Raw genomic sequence first — 23430 nt, 5'->3', positions numbered from 1 at the left:
ACCTAATAAATAAATAATCATTTCGAATAACAATTAATCCCACGTTGTATTATCGTTCATGTAGTCTTGTGTGGTATAATAAGCTTTAGAAATAAGTTTACGCTTTACATAATTCTTAAATTTATTAATAGATAATTCAGTAATATGGTTTGGAAGTTTATTATAAAATCTTACACAATTACCCATGAATGATTTTTTAATTTTATGGAGCCGAGTGAAGGGCACTGCGAGCTTATGTTTATTTCTAGTAGTAATATTATGAATTTCACAATTTTTCCTAAAATTTACAATATTTTTATGTACATACAGAATATTCTCATAAATGTATTGACAGTGCACTGTCATTAAATAAATAAATAAATAAAATAAATATTAGGGGACATCTTACACAGATCAACCTAGCCCCAAACTAAGCAAAGCTTGTACTATGGGTGCTAGGCGACGATATACATACTTATATAGATAAATACATACTTATATACATAGAAAACGCCCATGACTCAGGAACAAATATTAGTATTCATCACACAAATAAATGCCCATACTGGGATTCGAACCCAGGACCATCGGCTTCGCAGGCAGGGTCACTATCCACTAGGCCAGACCGGTCGTCGGTCATTATGTCAATTTCCTTAAATTTATCTCTAAGTGAGTCTCTATGGTTCATTTTTTATATGGCTCGAATAGCCCTCTTCTGCAGAACAAAAATGGTATTTATCTCTGAAGCACCGCCCCACAGTAAAATACCATATGCCATAATGCTATGGAAGTAACTAAAATATACTAATCGAGCTGTTTTCACATCAGTTAACTGACGGATTTTGCTCACTGCAAAAGCTGCAGAGCTCAGTCTATTCGAAAGAGTAGCAATATGGGGACCCCACTGGAGTTTAGAATCTAAAGTTATACCAAGAAAAACTGTACTATCAACTAATTCCAATTCCTCATCCTTCACAATGACACTTGTTGGCACATACATACCTTACGTTACTACTAGTGACTAACTTAATACATTTAGTCTTTTTCTCATTTAATAATAAATTAATAACATTGAACCAGTTTACTACTTTTGAAATAGCATTGTTTACATCATTGTAAGCTTGTTGCTGTCGTTTGACTTTGAAAATAAGTGAGGTGTCGTCTGCAAACAATACTATATCATGGTGGGTCTTAACAAGGAATGGCAAGTCATTTATGTAGATAAGGAACAGGAAAGGCCCCAATATTGACCCCTGTGGTACACCCATAGAGACCAATGACCCAGGTGATCGCTGTCCATTCACATCGACCCTTTGTATTCTACCATTTAAGTAGGACTTAAGTAAATTCAGTGCCGATCCTCTAACTCCGTAATAATGAAGTTTCCTGATTAATGTTTCATGACAAACACAGTCGAAGGCCTTAGATAAATCATAGAAGACACCTAAAGCATCTCGTGACTCCTCCCAGGCATCGAAAATATGCTTAATTAGCTCAACACCAGCATCGGTAGTTGAGCGACCCCGTGTAAAACCAAACTGCTTATTATGCATCAAATTATTAACGTTAAAATGTCGTACTAATTGAGAAAGAACTAATTTTTCAAAAATCTTGCTAAATGTTGGAAGCACAGATATCGGTCTAAAGTTAGTGGGGTCAGAGCTGCTACCAGATTTAAATAAAGGAATGACTTTACTATGTTTCATTAGATCAGGAAACTCGCCACAATCAACACTGTTGTTAAATATAACTACCAAGTCAGGCGCTACAATTTCTACTAAGGATTTGACAGCATGGACAGGGACTCCCCAGAGGTCATTAGTTTTTTTGACATTAATTGATTTAAACGCCTTTATTACATCTGAGGTACAAACATGTTCAAAATGAAGGTCTCCACAACACTCTGGAGCGTTATGTTTTAATAATGTAACAGCAGATGAGGGTGATGAATTTAAATCCTTAGTTGTGATACGGTGAAAAATTTTTCAAATTCTGTGGCTACTTCTAAATTGGAATCTATAATTTTGTTATCAATGTTTAGTTTAAGTTCTTTAATTGTGTGTTTCGAGCGACCAGTCTCCACATTTATAACTTTCCAGGTTGCTTTAACAATGTCGGAACTACTTTTTATTTTCTGACTTAGATAATTTCGCTTAGCTATATGACAATCTACTTTAAACTTCTTCGAATACTCCTTCACATGTTCCTTAAATTCATCACTCTGATTAAACCGCCGTTCCTCATATAAGGCATACAGTTCACGTCTTCTTTGATGTAAGTCCGCAGTAGCTCACTCACTAAAAACTGATGCACCACTAACTACGACCGATTTTGAGGTGAATATCGCAATATAATGATCCATAAAAGGGTGAAAGAATGAATTATACATACTATTAGGACTCATATCGGAAGACAAAAAGGGTAGCGCCTGAACTAAACTTAGCTTCATTCTTTCCACGCGGTCCGAGGTTACTGGTACAAAAGTTATTTGTTTTCTCATGGTATTTTTCGTTAATGCTTCAAATACCATTAATTGACCTAAGTGGTCTGATTCTAAATTGCTGATAACTTTTTTAGCAATAGGAAAAATATCTGTGAAAATATTATCTATACAGGTTGCACTAGTAGCAGTCACTCTAGTGGGCTCCATAAACATGTGGTTGAGATTACAAGATTTAAAAAGATTCAATAATCTACAAGACATTGTTGAATTTTCCATAATATTTACATTAAAGTCGCCGCATATAAGCAATTTCTTACTAGAAGATGATATTTTAAGTAGGGCAGATTCCATTATGTTTTCAAATAATTCAAAATTACTTAATGGCGGCCTATACACACAGACAACAATAAATTGCTCTAATTCTACTGCACTTAGTTCTATAGTCCGTTCAACAGACATGGATACAATGTCCTTACGTTCCTTAAATTTTAACTGACTATTTAATATAATTAATGACCCACCATGTATGGAACTAAGTCTGGTGAACGAACTTCCCGCCTCGTGATTATTAAATTGGGGCATTAATTCATTATTATTTAACCAATGTTCAGTAAGACATAAGATATCAATATTAAAATCATTCAAAAAAAGTTCTATCTGTAAATTTTTTCCTCTAATACATTGAATATTTTGATGCACCAGGTGGATATACTTTCTATGTTTGCAGTATTTTTCATTATATTTATTTAAAACTAAATTGCCAGAGACAGAATCTTTTGTCTTAACAGCTAGTGTAAATCTATTAAATCATTGGTTATGACTGGAACCAATTCCATGTTCATACTGGGAGTAGAGCCCAACCCAGCGAAAGTAGATGCATTAACCAAATACCCAAGACCAACGAATACAGACGAGGTCAAAAGATTCGTAGCATTTGCCAATTACTATAGACGGTTTATTCCAAATTTCGCGAACATAGCTTACCCTTTAAACCAGCTTTCCAAGAAAAACGCAGTTTTTAATTGGTCTACAGAGTGTGAAGCAGCATTTTTAAAATCAAAAAATATTTTTACAAGTCCACAAGTTCTAGACTATCCAGATTTTTCAGAAAATAACATTTTTACGTTACATACAGATGCATCAAAAATAGGATTAGGTGCCGTATTATCAAATTCCAACGGAAAAGTAGTCGCGTACGCAAGTCGAAATCTTAAGCCAGCCGAAACGCGATACCCAATCATAGATTTGGAACTACTTGCCATGGTTTGGTCGACAAGACATTTTAGATCCTATCTCTTTGGGAAAAAGTTTAAAATTGTCACCCACCATAAACCATTGATTTATCTTTTTGGAATGACTGATCCTTCGAGTAGATTAACCAAATTTAGGTTGTATTTAGAAGAATTCAATTTTGATATTGAGTACATTCCCGGGCGAAACAATGCAGCTGGGTCAATTTTCAAATAGGCATTCTTTGCTGTCCCACGGCTAAATCTCGAAGTCCATAGGACTAAAAGACTGGGTATGTATTGTTAATTATAAGAAAACTATTATTAAGTTTATTGTAATTATGTCGTATGATGTCACTTGCCGTTAGTGTTGTCAGAATTAAATAATTCAGATGACATTAAATATTATTTTCATTTTATAAAACTTGTATTTTAAATAATTAGTAGTGTGATTGATATTTCAAGTGACATCATTCAACCATTCATTCAAACCAGTTATTCATTCTGTAAAGTTATATAAGCAGCGGTCACTTGGGATCACTCGCTTTTGCTGTTAACTTGTCGAAGAATAAACAACTAGTCGTACTTGGAGTATCATTTAAAATTATACCCAATTAATAATTCAGAAGTGTTCGTTAATGAAACTTAGCTCACGCGTTATTGCCGCTTCGTGTCTAATATTGACGTAGTTAGTGATAATGAGTGATCGATCTGAGCGATTACGGTCCGGACGGCGACGAAGTTTCGATAGTGATGGAGATGCGGAAGAAGTCACAGTCCCACCTGCTAAAAAGCCTCGAAAACCACGTGCACCTAACAACAAAGAACGATTGGATCGGTTGGAGCATATGCTAGAGCAATTACTGGAACAAGGAAGAAGCAACGCACCGGAAACCGTAACTGCAGGTACGTCAAGTGGTGTCAATTTAAACCATCCACCTGTTATTGGAACTGTACCGTGCCAAACAAGCAACCCGCAGAGGGCACCCACTATTGAAATACCCACTTCCCAACCAAGTGCAAGCCCAAACGCGCCGCGGCCGCTGGTGGTGCGCCTGGCGCGCCGCGGTCCGCGTAGCGACCTACTGCGAGCCGCTCGCGTGCGCCGTGGAGCAGACACGGCCGACTTTGATTTACCTGGGCAGCCCAGCCGTTTCTACGTGAATGAGAGACTCACCAAGCTAAATCGGTCACTGTTCTATAACGTTCGTCAGGAGTGCAGAAGGCTCGACTGGCGTCAGCCGTGGACAAAAGACGGGCGAATATATGTTCGGCGTCATAACGACGCATCGCCTCGTCGCATTCGTTCCGTGGCTGACATCAGTCAGGTTTTTGGCACAGTTTAGGTTCGACGGTCCCCGGGTGTATGAGCCCAACATGTAGTACTTACCTTATATACGCACCAATACTGTTAGTCATAGTAAATAGTGATAGTAATACTGTTAGTAAATACGCACTAATGCTTATGATAAGAGCCACTAATTCTGTACATAAAACATATTATGTTACACGCTTGTACCTGTTGTTTAGTCAACATTCACCAAACATTAAACGCTGTAGTTTTTCTAACCTGTTTCCTTGTAATGTTGTGCTATCGTGCCTATTACCTGATGTTCATGATTTTAATTGTCGTACATGCTTGCTAGCTAATAAATTATATTGCTGTAACTCTTCAACGTTATATCGAATAATAAGAACAAACTATTAGTTGGTTTACTTAATCCCGGTTCTCTAGGTACTAGGCACGAAGAGTTTATCGCCGTAATGCAGGCACATAAGGTCGACATCATGGCGATAAATGAAACATGGTTGCGTGATTCTGTAGACGGCCGTGCTCCCACGGTGCCAGGCTATAAACTGAGACATACTCCCAGGCCGCCAGAGGTGCGGTCGCGCGGAGGGGGAATCGGTTTCTACATAAAACAGGGTATCAGTGCACGGATCTGCGCGCATCCCCTTACCCCGCCGGTTGAACAAATGTGGCTAAGCCTTAACGTTAGGGGTGTCAGGGTTGTAATTGGCACGGCATATCGACCTCCATGGCTAAACTTGGATTTATTTATTGACGCGTTGACAGGTTCCGTCAGCACTTTCGCGAAATATGACTACATCATATTATTGGGTGATTTTAATGTTAATATGTTGTATAGTAATAACGCGAATTCCATTAAACTGCTCAATTTCTTAAATTGTTTTAATCTATCACAACACGTCGATGTACCTACTCATTTCACAGAGCACAGCAGTACCCTGATAGATTTGGTATGTACCGACGCACCAGTATGTAATGTCAGCGTGAACCACATACCAGAACTTAGTTCGCATGCTTTTATTTCATGTAAACTCAATATTAAGATTGAAAAACCGTCGCCTAAATTTATAACTTTTAGACCTATAAAGGATATAGACACACAAAACTTTGAAAAAATACTATTCGACATTCCTTGGGATAATATTATAAGCCTCACAGATCCGACCAGAATGGTTGAAGTTTATAATGCATATATTATTTACTTATTTAATACTTTTGCCCCACTCAAATCGGTATGTATTAGATCACACAGTTGCCCGTGGATCACCTTTACAATAAAAGAAATGATGGCACTGCGGAATAAAGCCCACGACAGATACAAAGTCAGCAAATTAGAATCCCATAAAGAATACTATAAAGATCTCAAACATGTTGTTTCTCGTGCCTTATTTGATGAGAAGCGAGCGTATTTCAATCAACGCATTAACTCGAACATTGGTAATTCAAGGGCGCTGTGGAAAAATCTTAAGCGAGACGTTCTCACTGATAGGTGTACTGATAAGGAGCTTCCGTGCCATTTCAATGACCCTGACCTCTTAAATAAACATTTTCTCAACCTTCCTGGTAGTACAGATACAAACGTCAGCCACATAACATTTTACGAGTTCAATCGTTTTTGCCAATCAACATTTCTTCTGGAGCCGGTTAGTGAGAGCCAGGTTATGAAAGTTATAAAAAGTTTAACATCCAACGCACAGGGTATCGATGGTATTACATTGGAAATGGTCATGCTTACCTTACCGCGAACATTGGGTGCTATAACAGCTATTATTAACAGGTCGATTACGACACACACATTTCCTGATGGATGGAAAACTGCCCTTGTACGCCCTCTACCTAAAGTCACCAATCCGGCGACTATGAAAGATTTGCGACCAATAAGTATTCTGCCATGTCTGTCCAAAATTCTCGAAAGGGTGGTATGCGAACAAATGTCAGAATACTTAGAGGTAAATAACATCTTACCGGCTGCACAGTCAGGCTTCCGCAAACACCGTAGTACCACTACTGCCTTGCTAGACGTGACGGATAACATTTTAGCTTCTCAAGATATGGGCCAAGGTACGGTATTAGCGCTCTTAGATTTCTCGAGAGCCTTTGAAACCATTAACATTTCATTACTGCTTTCTAAGCTCACGTACTACGGTTTTGATATTGGTACTGTAAAATGGTTTGCGAGCTATCTAACCAATAGAAAACAGCTAGTTGAAATACCTGGAGCTAATGGTAAGAGCAGATTGTCCGATATACGCACAGTCTCTAGAGGAGTGCCTCAGGGCTCCATTTTGGGCCCATTATTATTTATCTTATATTGCAGTGATTTAACTAGTGTAATTATGCACTCCAAATTCCATATATATGCCGACGATCTCCAAATTTATATTCATTGCAACAGCAAAAACTGCGTGAGTCAAATTAATAAGCTCAATGAGGATTTGGAGCGCGTATTTAATTGGTCACACTCAAACTCACTTCATTTAAATCCGACAAAATCAAAATACATTATTCTAGGGTCTAAAAATCAAATTGATAACATATCTAAATCTTACTTCTTAGTACATATAAACAACGAACCCTTGGAACGTGTCCAGGAGGCGCGTAATCTGGGAATCGTCATGGATGGGGAACTCCGCTTTGAAACGCATGTGCAGAACACAGTACGCAACTGCTTCTACCGGCTGAAAGTCTTGTACAAAATACGCGAATTCTTACATGTTGAGCTTAGAGTCAAACTGTGTGAGGCGCTGGTGCTCTCAACACTGAACTATGGCGATATAGTGTACGGGCCGCGCTTATTGTCGCGCACGCAGCGGCTGATTCAGCGAGTACAAAATGCCTGTGCGCGTTTCTGTTATAATATTCCGCCGCGAGCTCATGTGACGCCATATTTAAATCAAAATCGTGTGTTAAGAATGTCTACTCGTCAAAGACTCCATTTAGCAATCTTGCTCTTCGGTGTTATCAACAAACAGATGCCATCCTACCTCTACAACAAGCTTTTATGGTCACGTAACTCCAGGTCCAACGAGGTTAGGTCTGCAAGGTTTCTTCAGCTTGTCTGTCCTCCTCACCAGACAGCTGCGTTTCGTGGTAGTTTTAGGTGTGCTGCCGCGAAGTGTTGGAATTTAATTCCGCCGCCTATCCGTGCACTGAAATCGCCTTACACTTTTAAATCTAAATATCGAGCATACTTGTTAAACGAACAAATCACTTAATTTTCTCTTTTCTGTTTGCCTGCTTGCTTATGATACGTTACCCAATAATCTCACAGTCCGCAACGTTAAGCTTGCTAAAAAATGATAAACTACCGTCTAATTTAAGTTATTTTTTTGTTGTAGTTTCCCTCTTTTATGGTATGATTGTATTTTGTAATCTGTGTTGAAGTGCGTGTTGTCACTCGTCTAGTTTTAGTTTAGATGTAGATTAGTTTTAAGTCAGGTACCCACTGAAAATCAGCGTCATGGCTTGCCGTGGCATTATGCTGAGTGGGGATCCTGTTTAGCATCTAAGTAGTTTATGTAACTTGTTCTGTATGTTATTCTATACCCAGATGTTAAATAAATGTATTTCTTCTTCTTCTTCTTCTATTCAAACAATGCTGTAGCATCGACCACGCGTGTCACACATACGCCACCCCAACACAACGATTTAGATACCTCTATGAATCGCACGAGTACTTTAGAGCCACCTAGGACTACCCACTTATCTGAAACAGTCATTATTCAAGACAATGCTTTTAAAACCACTGAAAGTCGACCTTCCGTGTTGGACTTTGGAAACAATGTTAGGTTTATCGGGAAACCCGATAATGTACCCAAATTTGATGGTAATTCCAACACTTTTTCTGTTAATGCATGGATACATCGGTTGGAGTCACTCGCAAACATCTACGGCTGGAATGAAAAGACCCTCATCTACCATATGACTGCGAGTTTAGAAGGCAATGCTCTGTTGTGGTTCGGGCATCTGCAAGACATCACACTTTCCTGGACGGAATGGAAGAAAAAACTGGAGGAATACTTCCCGGCTGGACGAGGTCTTGCAGCCAAGTTACACGACTTCGTGACTGTCACCAAACGCAAGGACGAGAAGGTAATCGACTTTTATTATAAAAAACTATCTCAGGGTAAATTATGCCAACTTAATGACGATATGATATGTGATGTAATAATCTTTACCTTAGGCGACCCACTGTTAAAGGCAGGAGCTCGTGGTACAGGATGTAGGGATACGCGAAGTTTATTGACATATTTGACTGACTCCGCTGTTTCTTCTTCTTCTTCTAGTAAAGCAGGCCATACTCGAGAGGGGTGCTACGGACAGGAAACCTCCTAGAGTGCCGAGTCTCTTGTCATTCCTCTTGATCAGTTGATCCGGGGGAAAGGTAAGGGTTCTTGGACGGTGCGCCCCGGGGGCAACGGTAAGTAATCTCTTGATTTTCAAGTAATTCCTTACCGGTGCTGCTAATGTCCTGTCATGGGGGGGTTGAGGGGGTTCCGCACAGGGTGTTCTCTCATTGAAGGAGAGTTCACCCGAGTGTGTGCTGGAGGGGGGCCTTCGGGCCGGGCGGCTGCGGTCGCGGATGAGGCCTTCGGGCCGGGCGCCTTCGGGCGCGTGAGGGCACAGGAATGCCGCTGCCCTGTATAAAACTGCGGTCCCCGTAACTGTCTAGGCAGAGGCCCTATGATGACGGCCGGGGGGGTTGCCACTGCTGGCCGGCGCCGGCGTGGTGGCCACGAGGATGACCACCTCTATAAAAAATCGCTAAGACAACCTGAGGGGGTGGAACCCGGGGTTTTTCCATCTCCTCCCGGCGTGGAGGTTGTCATGAGGGATCAGTGTGTGGTGTCGCCCTGCATACTACCTTCGAGAGGGGGAGCTTCGGCTCCAGGGCCTTCGGGTCCAAGGAGGGGACAGCCTCGGCTGTCGGCAGCAGGCGGTGTTCGCGGTAGAATGCTCTGCGATCCCGTGTTCACCGTCACCATTGCTGCGAGACGGGCATACCGTGGAGGGTTTAGTCGGTATTTGGCCCCTTGGTCACGAGTCCGACATATCCATCCTAGTTCCCCGGCTAGGCGGAATGCCTAAATGCATTACTCCACGTAAAAAAAAAAAAAGGCCATACTCGAGAGGAATGTTATAGTCTTAAGAAGTCTGTAGCCCCCCCTGTTCCCCCCACCAGTAGCGCGAAACCTGAAGATAACCGCGATAAAAAGTCCAAACTGTTTAACATTAAGGCAGTAGATCAGGCTGATCGCAAATATTATAAAACAGTAGTTGCCAATGGACATGATTTGACAGCGTTTATTGATTTCGGCAGTGCTTGTAACACAATCACTTTAACAGCAGCTAATAAAATTTCTTTGTCGTTCAAAACACAGTCGCGTTCTACCATAATAGGATATGGTAATGAAATCACAAACCCGGAAGGCGAAGCTGTGCTTAACCTAAGTGTAGATGGTATCTGTATTAACACTCCAGTTCTGGTAGTTCGGGATGATATGCAAGATACGGATATGATTGTTGGTCGGAAATTCAGTGAGATGCCAGGGGTTTGGGCGACAAAAACCACTCGTACGTTAACATTCACGATGAGAAACGATTTTGACCAAGAACTTCCATTTGCTTGCGAGGACGCGTCAGAAGTTCCTCTTTCAAAAATTGAGCTTAAGATCCCCTATGACACCGTAATAGTTCAAGGCCTTAATCGAATCATTGTTTACACAGACGAAGATGTTGATACAGATACTAGTAGTATACAAGTGCACCGCTCTGAACATAGGGAGCTAGGTAAGGAACTAGACATTCCAGAACAAACAACGGAAATTTGCTGCAATGTAGGTTTTCTTAACGTACTTAATTTGCAATCCGAACCACTTACAATGTATTCACAACGTTGCATAGCTCGAGCACAAATAAATGAATCAAGTGAAAGTAAACAAATCAACTTGGATTTAGATAGTCAAGATATTACTCGCCTAGAGAGTATATTACAAAAATATAACCATTGTTTTGACGATTATTCCGGCCCAAATTCTAGTGAATGTAACGTAGAAATGAAGATCGAACTAACAACAGAAGTGCCTTTCTATCATAGGCCGTACAGAATGTCTCTTAAGGAACAAGAAGTTGTTCGCAACATAGTACAAAATCTTATTGATAAAGAGGTAATTGAACCCAGTAACTCACCATACGCCAGCCCAGTCATATTAGTTGCGAAAAAGTCAGGAGAATACAGAATGTGCGTCGATTACCGTCAGCTAAACAAAATCACGAAAAAGGATCGTTACCCATTACCGGTTATTCAGGATCAGTTGGATAGGTTAAGTGGTGACAAAGTATTTACGAAGTTAGATTTAGCGGCAGGGTACCATCAAATCAAAATGCATCCAGACAGTAAACAATACACTAGTTTCGTGACCCCATTCGGACAATTTCAGTACAAAAAATGCCATTTGGTTTAGCATTTGGTTTTGTTTGGTTTGGTATATTTTCATTCAGTGTATTATAAGCTTTAAGAATAATGTACAATTGTACCTTAAATATTATTTGTTTCTGACAAAATCGCATTTGAAGTTCCAAAAACGGCAAAATCTGCCACTTTTTCGCATGTCCCAGTGGCGGCATAGCCCAATAAAAAAAATCACAACTTTGGATGTAGGTAACGTATTATTATTAACTTTGTATTTTCATAAAGAGCATTTTCTAGAGAGTTGATTTAATCATTTGGATAAATTAATGCATTATTATTTAATAAAACAAGGGAAGCCTTTTTATCGTTGTCCCGCGCGGCAGTTGTTTTGTTATGACTTAAAGATACCCCCTAAAATCTTCTTTGTCTAAAAGCGGTTAGTTGGGCGTCGATTACCACCGAGTGTGGATGCGGAAACAGTTTAATTTATATAAAAACAGGTAAGAATCTCTTTCGATATATTTTAGTACGCCTAGAATGACATTTGTATGGACGCTTAATATGATGGTACACAGTCGAAATAAAAATGTGTATTTTATAATATCATCAATGGCCTTTGCGTCTATTGCAGACAATTTATGGTGTAACATACATTACACCGCCTGGGACGGAATTAAGGAAACGCAGGGATGCCCAGCACCTGAATTACCCTCTCGGCTTCACTGTCTTATCCCACAGGAAAGGCGAGCCAATACGTGTGGAGACAGGTCGGCTGCAGGAATCTGCCGCATATTTCAGGTTGGACCCTACTCGCGCCTTACTGAAACTCCATTCCGGGTTTTATTTTGGAGTATCCTTCTCCTAGATGGATTGCAAATCAATGTCCTCGCATAGGATAGGGTGTCGTACGAGGCGACTAAGTCCACAAAAGAAGCAAGAAGCTATTTCGTCACAGGGGAGATGGTCCTCTTAACATTGGTTTCCATTTTATAATAATAGTTGCAAATATAGTATTAAAATATATTAGTAAAATAAATAAGTGAATCGGTTGTATTGTGTAGGAAATTTCGCAAAAAAATATTATTGGCGACATTTGTATGACGACATTTATATGGCTATTTTAACCGTACAAATGTCGATTGTGGCATACAAATGTCGACATAGTGCCATACAAATGTCGAAAAGGTGCAATACAAGTGTCGTCAGGGTCTTACAAATGCCACAAAAATAATAAATAGTGCTATAAAAATTTTGATACTGCCATATAATGTCGAAAAAATGCCATAAAGATGTCAAAAGCACCTTACAAATGGCTAAATAGTGCCATATAAATGTCGATATTTAAACGTCCATATCTTGGCAACTTATAAAGTAGAGTGGTGACTCCTACAGTATTTTTTTTTGTTTTTAAGACGCTAGGTAGGCCCAATGCCCTTGAGCGTCTGGGCGGAGCTAAGCGCTCTGTACCCGCACCACCCGCTTACCCCGCTCGCTGCGATCGTATGTGAATTTTGTATCGCTGCACCGCCACGAGGTTCAAAGAATAAGATAAAGCCCAGAGGCGCGCAGTTGGCGTTGGCGCTATACTCGTATTTGTCTATCTTTTGTTTGCAGATATTTTATCGTATGAGTATGAGTAGATCATGCATAGGTATACTGGTGCTGGAGGTATTAAATTATAATACAAATATATTCCTCTATGCATTATACTTCACAAGTCTCGATTAGTTTATTTGTGTTTTATTCGTTTCTTACAAATAAATTCCGAAGTCAAAACGACAGATAAAGATTAATATTGAGGCGTATAATGCGTTTATACAGACAGTTTTTACCTCCATAATAAATAAATACTAGATGAAAACCCGGCTTCGCTCGGGTAAAATAAATAATAATAATAGATACTCATTTTGAATTGAGTAATTATTTACTTTTAGACTTCAAACCTTCATCATGGCGGTTACATACCTATCTCATCTCAGAAAACTTTAAATCCGTAACATACAGTTATAACTCTAAAAACTTACTATTTCGATATATCTAAAAACAAATATGTAATTAAAAAACCTAACCTAACCCACTTTTCTGGTAACAGTTCGGTTCTGTAAGGGTCGCAGTTCTAACCTAACCTAACCCACTTCTGGTTGCAGTTTGGTTCTATAAGGATTACAGCTCTAACCTGACCCACTGTTCTGATCGCAGATCGGTTCTGTAAAAGCCGCATTTATAACCTAACCCACTTTCCAATCTCAAAAGAGGGAACCCTTTTGTACCTACCCTTCATGGCACTAAAATAAAAGTACATATGGAAATTATGACTACGATTTCATTCTTTAATATTAAAGCCTGTCCGTTAAATATTAAATTCGATTACAAAAAAAAATAAACAAAAACTGGATAAGTGCGAGTCGGACTCGCCCACCGAGGAGGGTTCCGTACTTTTTAGTATACGGCAACAGAAATACATCATCTGTGAAAATTTCAACAGTCTAGCTATCACGGTTCATAACATACAGCCTGGTGACAGACAGACAGATGGACAGTGGAGTAAACTGAAATAAAGGTTCCGTCACACAGGCGCGTTTTCCAGGCGGGGCGTGAGCGTTTTATATGAAAAAGCGGCGCGCCCCGCTCATGCGCCGCCCGCAAAACGCGCCTGTGTGACGGAGCCTTAAATGTCATATACTAAGAAAACCGGCTAAGTGCGAGTCGGACTCGCGCACGAAGGGTTCCATACTTTTTAGTATTTGTTCTTATAGCGGCAACAGAAATACATCATCTGTGAAAATTTCAACTGCCTAGCTACCTATCACGGTTCATGGGATACAGCCTGGTGACAGACAGACAGACGGACAGTGAAGTAAACTGAATAAATGTCATATACCTACTAAGAAAAACCGGCCAAGTGCGAGTCGGACTCGCGCACGCAAGGTTCCGTACCATTACGCACAAAACGGCAGAAAAATCACGTTTATTGCATGAGAGCCCCACTTTATTTATTTTATTCTGTTTTTAGTATTTGTTGTTATAGCGGCAACAGAAATACAATATCTGTGGCAATTTCAACCGTCTAGCTATCACGTTTCATGATGTAACACTCTCCCACCTCTCTCCTCAACTAACCCTAACTTACCCCTACTTAGCTAGACCTAGACCTACCTAAAATACTAAAAATTCCAATAAGAAAATCTAAAAGTCTAAAAACCTTTAAAATACTGCAAACCGTAATTACCTTTACTAGTTAATATAAAATAATGCAAATAACCTAAATAAATACTAATTAAATAAGTTAATATCTTGAATTGGATCAGTAGATTGGCCAAATGATCGTTTAGTGTTTATGTAGGACTCTTCGTCGTAACCGCTAATAGTAACCAAAATCCTTTTCGCATAATAGGAAAGAGTTATGAATTATACGCCTATAAATCCTAATATTATTAAATAATTATTAAACCGTGAATTATGTCAGAGTAATAAAAAATATCATTGCAAGTTATAGTAATGTTTGACTTAATCAGATTAAGTCTATAATAAGATGTAATCAATAAGTCAATAGTAAGTATGTCAAAATCAAATAAGTCTGTAGAATGTCATAGTTAAATTGTCAGTAAAGTATGTCAGTGTAAGTAAAGTCTGTCAAATGTAAAAAAAAATATTGCAAATTTATAACAAATTGTAAGAATATCTTATTCATATAAATCAGAAATATATTGTAATCAGTAAGTGAATTTGATGAATAAATAATAAATTATATATTTTTTTTGAATTTATCTCCCACCGAGCCCTACCGTGACCAGTTACCATGAAAGTAGAAAGTCCTTTTTGTTTGTACTTTATATTTTCCTTTTATATATTTGCTTGCTAACCTAGCTAGCTAAAGGAAAATAGTTATATTAACGTCATGGAAAAATATTTTATATTTTTACTATTATAGTACGTACAAACTTACTTATCTACAGTCACGCCCGGATGGAGTCAGGTCTCTAGGCTAAATTATACCTATTTTATTTTATTTTATTTTTAATAGGTATTTCTGAGCACGATGTAATATGTACTTTACCAGCTCAATCTTCATTTCAATCATTAATGGCAGGAATAATATATTCAAAGGGACAATTTAACCCGACAAATTACTGGTAGTAGAGCAGCAGTATTTGATCCACTCTAATTCTCCAGAACTCTGCAATTTTGTAATACATTTTAGTAATCAATGAAGTAATATTAACCAAACTGTAATTGTAGTCATTTTGAATCACACTTTCGGACCAAATTAAACCACGGATCTTGCATCTGCCTCGATTTAGCCTGGATAAATCACTCATTGATATAATTTCAATAATATATGACCCCGTATTTTTAAGGTCAAGTGTGAAAATCACAGATAATCTGCAGAAAACAGAATGTAATCGTCATACAAACTGCCAAGGGACAGGCAAAACAAATATTTATTTGTTAGCAAATTGATTCTACAATACTACATTATATTGTGGTTATTTACTTTAATTTTTCCACAATATATTTCTACCAGTAGCGTTACAAGGGACAAAATATATACAGTCATGTCATAAGTCAATATGTCAAGTTTGTCAATTAGTCATAAATAAATATATGTAATAAAATCCTAACAATCCCTAACCCCACACTACATCCTAGCTACCGCTATTTTGAATTTAACCAATAAACCCATAATTAAGAACAACAAATGCAATAAAAATAGCCATATATGTATTGAAAGGAACCTAGCTACCTACTGTAAATATCTAATGGCTTTGATATATTAAAATTATAAATCTAAATCAATCCTACAAAAGCCCTAGACCTGATAAATAAAAACCCTAACCTAACAGCTAATCTATCCAACTATTCTACCGATATATTTGAAAACTAGCATCCCGGGATGCACATTTAATTTACTCGCGTAATTACTCGATGTGCAATGAGTAATTTCTATGCTATAGCTAACTAAGACGAGTGGAGACACCTCGTTTTAGACCTAAAAATCCTATTTCTCCGTGTGCTAGCCATACTTCCACACAGTGGATTGGGACAGCAGAAGTAAGGCCGGAAAGGGGTAATATAAAAGTGAATATATAAGTATATAGATACGGGATAATTGGACTAGAATCTGGCTTCTTTAAGAAGTCTAGATGACAACCCAAATCTTCCAGATCCTAGGGGGTGACCCTGTCTTAATAAATGCAGGAACTGCCAGGTCCCCACCTGGGTTTTATCAAAAACACCGCAAGTTAGTAATTTGGACTATAGTTGACACCGTGAGGTTACCCGTCCAACTTACTAACCCCCCAACACTATGTTGGATCGGAACTAGTTCTCTCTAACCCATAAGAAAGATACGAAATAACTCACGAAACTAAATTTAAATTAATATATAGAGTATTCCAACCAAGTTCATTTCAGTGCTTAATATCACTAAAATAAACCAGGCCAAACACTACACATATTAAACACAATTAAAACACAAACTAATTAATTTTCACTGGAAACAACTCAAGACTTTACAATCTTTAAGACTCTATTGATTTATAACTTAAACTTCACTTAGTATGTTCTCACACACTAGCGCTTGTCTGAGCACAAATCAATAAATAATTAAAATTCACTAAAAATTACAAAACCACTATGAACAATACTAACTTTACAATATTAATAAGTCTATTGATTTATAATTTAAACTTTACTAGTACAATATTAAATACTAGCACTTGTCTGAACCACAAATCAATAAACAACACAAAAGGAATTAAACCCACTAAAATTAACACAATCTAAATGTACTTCTCTAAAATTATTCAAGTAAAACCCCACAACAAATTACACTATATTATGTTCCAATCCAAACTCTACCAGCATCATGAGAAACTAGCAAAGTCCAGGTCAGGACACAATATAGGTAACCTAGATAGACCAAGCTAGAGAACCGACGTCCGACGGTTTGCGGAAGGCAACGAAGAGTCCTCTCGTAAGGAACTCTATCGATCCCTACCTTAGATCCCGTCATCCCTGCTATTTCCCACTTCCTTGTACGTCATTGGTTTCCCCATAACCAATACTGAATTTCATAATTTCGTACAATCCTCTCACTAATTACACCTTATTTCCTAATTAAAATAAGGTCCAAATTGACCTACTTTAGGGTGTGGTTTAAACTATTTTTTTACGCCTATGGGATTGACACTACAGTTTTTTATTCTAACCGCCTTTGTTTTTCTATATGACACATAATGTAGAGCCCCGCCCTTTGTTATTTCTTTATAATATGGTTCAATTTTGCATAGAATATTTTAACCAAAACAAACATTATTCATCCATTTTACGACGACGTGTGAAATACAAGTCGATGCCACTTGAACTTAAGAAACCAAACTGATTTTTAACAGAATTTTTATACTATAAAAGCTTTATGACATTGAAATAAAGTTCAAATCATTTTATGAATAAGTATCTTAATATATTGGTTTACTATTAATCACCTGGCTCTCTAAAACTATATCTAGAATTTCAGTCGAAATGGCCCACTTGAGATATGAGAAGAAATATAAATACTTAAATTACCGTGGGACACAATATTGGAAATTTAACCGACTTAAAAATAGAACAATACTATGTTCACATATAATGTTAACATGGAAAGAAGCCTCTGACATGTTACAATCGCCTCCCAAAATTTGCTGTAGCTTAAATATATTAACTATATATTTGCGAAAGTAAATTTTCGAAACAAAACAAAATAAGTAAAATTATCATAATAAAAAAATGATGCAATTAGAATATAATAAGAACCCTTTTAACATTCTTCCCTTCTGTGTGTGCCTTTTTTTTTTGTTGCGGCTTTGTGTGGTGTGTGTTTAAACCAAACTAAAGAATGAACATTTCTGAAAGAATAAGTTTCTAAGTTCATACATGTTAGAAATAAACAATTAAAAAAACGCAACCAGTTCAGCTTGCCTCAACAAGAAAATAGAAGTTGTGCTTGTAGGACATTTGTCCTAACCTTCTATCGATCCGAATGATACATACGACGTTTCCGACTTTATGTCTATATTTTAGCGACCAAGAGAGGAACTGACGTATCTCTTTTTAAGACAAGATTGAACCTTTTACCAAGGAGCATTTTATGCCACTCGAGGGGTTTTTAGGGCATTCTATGCCACACATTTTCTTTAAAAGATTTAATTCCAACACCGTAACTCAAGACTTAAATCTTCCAAAAAGCCTTTCTCAGTCGGGCGCATGTTCATCATTAACGGGACGTTAAAATAAAAGATTAAACTAATGCTTAACCTTTCGTTTCTACAATGAAGCTCTAAATAAATAAATTTATTTATAATAATTATTAAAGTTCCTAAATAGTACTGACCAATAAAAAAGCACAACTAATCATTAAACTGATTCGAAATGAGCTACATAATACATATTGTCATTAAAAAGTTCTAAGCTCACTTCGCATTATGCTTTTCCATATGAAGAAAGCACTATGACGTCACATTAATGATGGGTGTGTGAGTTCTAGTTCTGGTGTTGTGTGTAGTATAGAGATAACACGGAAGCAGTTTAAACTCTGCAAGTATGCTCTTTTTTTTTAGCGAGCCTAACCTAACTCCAAACTACCGTGTTACCTCCCTTGTATAGTGTAGTGTTCCGGTCAGAATGTCAAAAAAGTGTTTTGAATTTAGTTTTGCTATTTTCTCAGAGCCCTGTATAAAGAAATATATTTCATGCAATTACTAACATGCACTAACTCGTAGTTTAACATTCATCGAATTTATTCGTCTTCATTCTTTTTTTTCATACATCCCTGAAAAATTAACAATACTTTCGCAAAAAAAAACAATTAAAAAGAAATATTAATAATGCGTAATCTTTTTTATGAAAATTTACTGTTAGCAAACATACAATCAATACATCTATTACAACAAAACAATTTTTTTTTTCAACTCTATTACCTATAGAGATATATATATATACCTATTTGAAAATAACAGTGCAATATACTACATAGCAAAGTTTATATATTTATACCATCTTGTGATAAAAAAAAACTAAACAACATCTACTTGCTATAAATTGTAACTATGGAGAGTCTAGCAAAATAATAATAAACATGTTAAGCTTTGAAATTATTTAAAATAAAATAAAATTAAGTATTTATATCATAAGCATGAAAAGTAACAATTTGATGTGATAACCAACTACATTACCAGCTATAAAAAAAATAAACAAAACTTTAAACTGTTTTAGAAATTACTAAAAATTCAAAACGTAAATAAAGAATAAATAATATGTGTGTAATGTAATACATTATTATTATTTTTATTTTAAATTAACCTAATTGTATTGACCAATATATTGTACGTAATTAAATATCGAAATTTCATTATTTATGTGTATTTTAGTCTAAATTTATTAAATTCACACGTATTTAGATCTAAATGCAAACCCAGATTAACTAAACCAAATTTGTCACTCACAAAAACCGACCCTATTATATGTATCACAAATTACCTGTTTGTGGATATGAAACTATTTAGGTCAACCCAAAATTGTAGCTTATAGAAAAATGTTTACTATACTATTTACCCATAAATATTCCTAGCATATACGTGATAAAAAAAATTGTATACCTGAAAAGGTAAAGCCCCAAAGTAAATGAACGTGTAATTATAAATTCGACCTACAATGTATCGTGATCCTTATATATCATAAAAATTTTAAACATTGAAATACTTATTGCCATATTATATTTTTAATAATTCGCTATTTTTAATTCTAGTATTGTAATACTGTTAACAACCTATGTTTACACATAAGAACAATAATAACAAAAGTTATAAATCGCTTCAATAAACACTAGATAAAATAAAACAATGGCTTAATCGCGACCGAGTAAGTCACACATTCCTATACCTACTCAATGATTTCAAAAATAAATAGATAGACCCATGCATATAACCCCGAGCGAACATATGCACCACAACGTAATATACACAAAGTCCATTGCGTACCAATTATCTGGCCCACTTCGTTATGTTCGTAATGCCCATTTGCACGAAGTAATCTATATAAGTCAATGCATCTATCCTACGGACTTTGTAAAAAAAGAGTTTGTTTAATAACGCAATGTTAACAAGATTAGATGATAATGACTTACAGTATTGATGGGAATACACAATCAATCTTTTAATATACCTTGATGAATTAGTCTATTATCGTAACCAAATGTAATGAATCTATTAAAATAATGTTATCCTAAAGCACTAAGCATAAAACCAACCCATAAATATGTAGGTAAGTAATTTTAAAATTTATTTGAATTCATACTAAACGCTATTCCTTACATGATAAAAAATAAAACATTCAAACTTTACCTTTGAACGATACCAAAAACAACACTCACGTTACCCTCAAGTGGTTTGGCACAACACTTTTTGTAATTCCTCGAATGACTTTAACTTTAAGCTCAAATTTCAGTCAAGTGGCCGGCGCGACATGTTTTTGTAATCAGTCTAACTATTCTCGATAACTTTTAAGAATGTCTCGAGTGACGCCAATAACATATGAAACATAAACATACAGAGTCAAAATAACGTATTAACTTATTTCAACGTGACTATTTTACGTACTTTGCTGTTTTTACATTATCAGTTTCATACACACTAACCTAAACTTTGGTCTCCTAATAAGCCAAAATTAAGTGTACGATAAGTAGGTAAACTAGTAATACCTCTGAATGACTAACCCTAGTATAATTTTTAAAATTTTATTATACTACACTTTAATCGAGTAATTATGCCAAACAACGCATTGATGAGGGTGTACTAAATAATGTATGCATGTATGTTTAGGATTTATAAAAACAGAAATATAAGATACAAAGTTACAAAGTAATTTAATGCAACAAAATGAACTTATCCCTGAATGATAATCTCTTATGTATAATTTTGTTAGATAATTAATAATATCATGTGTAGTATTTGACTGAATTTCAACAGTACCTAATTAACTTTTATTTATGAAAACAAACAAAATAATAGAATGATGCCGTTTTAAAATTGCTGCAAAAACAGGTAATTCACATTATCTACGTATGTTCAATCGCAATGCTATCATAATCAAATTTGCCCGTATTTTTTTCCAACTTTTAGTAACTGACTGAAACTATTGTCCTACTGAAACTGTAATATCGAACGTATATCCCGAAAACAACAAAACTTCATTCAGCCTTGCCAGTTGGCAATAATAATGTTTGTGTCGAGTTAAGTATACTAAAATATTCGTATTAAAATGTTTTCTAATTTTGACTATCCCTATTTTAAGCTACGTCATCTAGGAATCGAACCCAGATTTTATTTATTGTAATTACACAACTGACTTCAACACAAACTAAGGCTACGGTAGTTTATATTAATATGCCTTAGTTTATATAAAAGTAACGTAACGTAACTTTATTTTAATTATAGTTTGATGAACTAATTATTAAACAAACTGATGGCAAAACTTAACATGAGATCACTTTACGCTAAATGAACCTTTTATGTTTAATTTATGTTAGACGAAATAAAATATAAATATATAGACTTGTGTCTCTAATTTCTAAAATCTACATTGTACACATAAAATTCATATCGAAATCTAATAACAACAAAACCCGCAATTTTAGAATATTTTAAACATTACTACGTACGCCTCCCCATGTATACAACTTTAATAATTTTAGCTAATTAATATCAAATAAGAACTATTTCATCATTATAAATTAAAACATTTAAACGTTAAAACTAACTTGACATTGAATAAATACACCTACGTGTTTTCTAATTGACATAAAAAACTCTACTCCATAATATGCTATCCGTTTTCACGACAACAATTGTGTTGCTATAATCGACCGTTTACACAAATCAACTATAACAACAACTTTGATCCAAAACAAGACATGTAACTCACAATGAAACTAGTAACGTTAATCAAATTATTATAACTCCAAATTAAAATAGACTCGCGGCATAATTACATAAATATACGAATTATTATAAAATATACATAATATATTAAATTTTATCCTGGTCTCAGACAACAATTTTAACAAATATACGAATTATTTTAAAATAATAAATTTAATCCTGGTCACGGCACCAATTGTAACACTCTCCCACCTCTCTCCTCAACTAACCCTAACTTACCCCTACTTAGCTAGACCTAGACCTACCTAAAATACTAAAAATTCCAATAAGAAAATCTAAAAGTCTAAAAACCTTTAAAATACTGCAAACCGTAATTACCTTTACTAGTTAATATAAAATAATGCAAATAACCTAAATAAATACTAATTAAATAAGTTAATATCTTGAATTGGATCAGTAGATTGGCCAAATGATCGTTTAGTGTTTATGTAGGACTCTTCGTCGTAACCGCTAATAGTAACCAAAATCCTTTTCGCATAATAGGAAAGAGTTATGAATTATACGCCTATAAATCCTAATATTATTAAATAATTATTAAACCGTGAATTATGTCAGAGTAATAAAAAATATCATTGCAAGTTATAGTAATGTTTGACTTAATCAGATTAAGTCTATAATAAGATGTAATCAATAAGTCAATAGTAAGTATGTCAAAATCAAATAAGTCTGTAGAATGTCATAGTTAAATTGTCAGTAAAGTATGTCAGTGTAAGTAAAGTCTGTCAAATGTAAAAAAAAATATTGCAAATTTATAACAAATTGTAAGAATATCTTATTCATATAAATCAGAAATATATTGTAATCAGTAAGTGAATTTGATGAATAAATAATAAATTATATATTTTTTTTGAATTTATCTCCCACCGAGCCCTACCGTGACCAGTTACCATGAAAGTAGAAAGTCCTTTTTGTTTGTACTTTATATTTTCCTTTTATATATTTGCTTGCTAACCTAGCTAGCTAAAGGAAAATAGTTATATTAACGTCATGGAAAAATATTTTATATTTTTACTATTATAGTACGTACAAACTTACTTATCTACAGTCACGCCCGGATGGAGTCAGGTCTCTAGGCT

Source organism: Cydia splendana, unplaced genomic scaffold (assembly GCF_910591565.1).
Source record: "Cydia splendana unplaced genomic scaffold, ilCydSple1.2 scaffold_47_ctg1, whole genome shotgun sequence".
NCBI lineage: Eukaryota > Metazoa > Arthropoda > Insecta > Lepidoptera > Tortricidae > Cydia > Cydia splendana.
The sequence above is the reverse complement of the archived record's forward strand: the minus strand, read 5'-3'. Positions refer to the sequence as shown.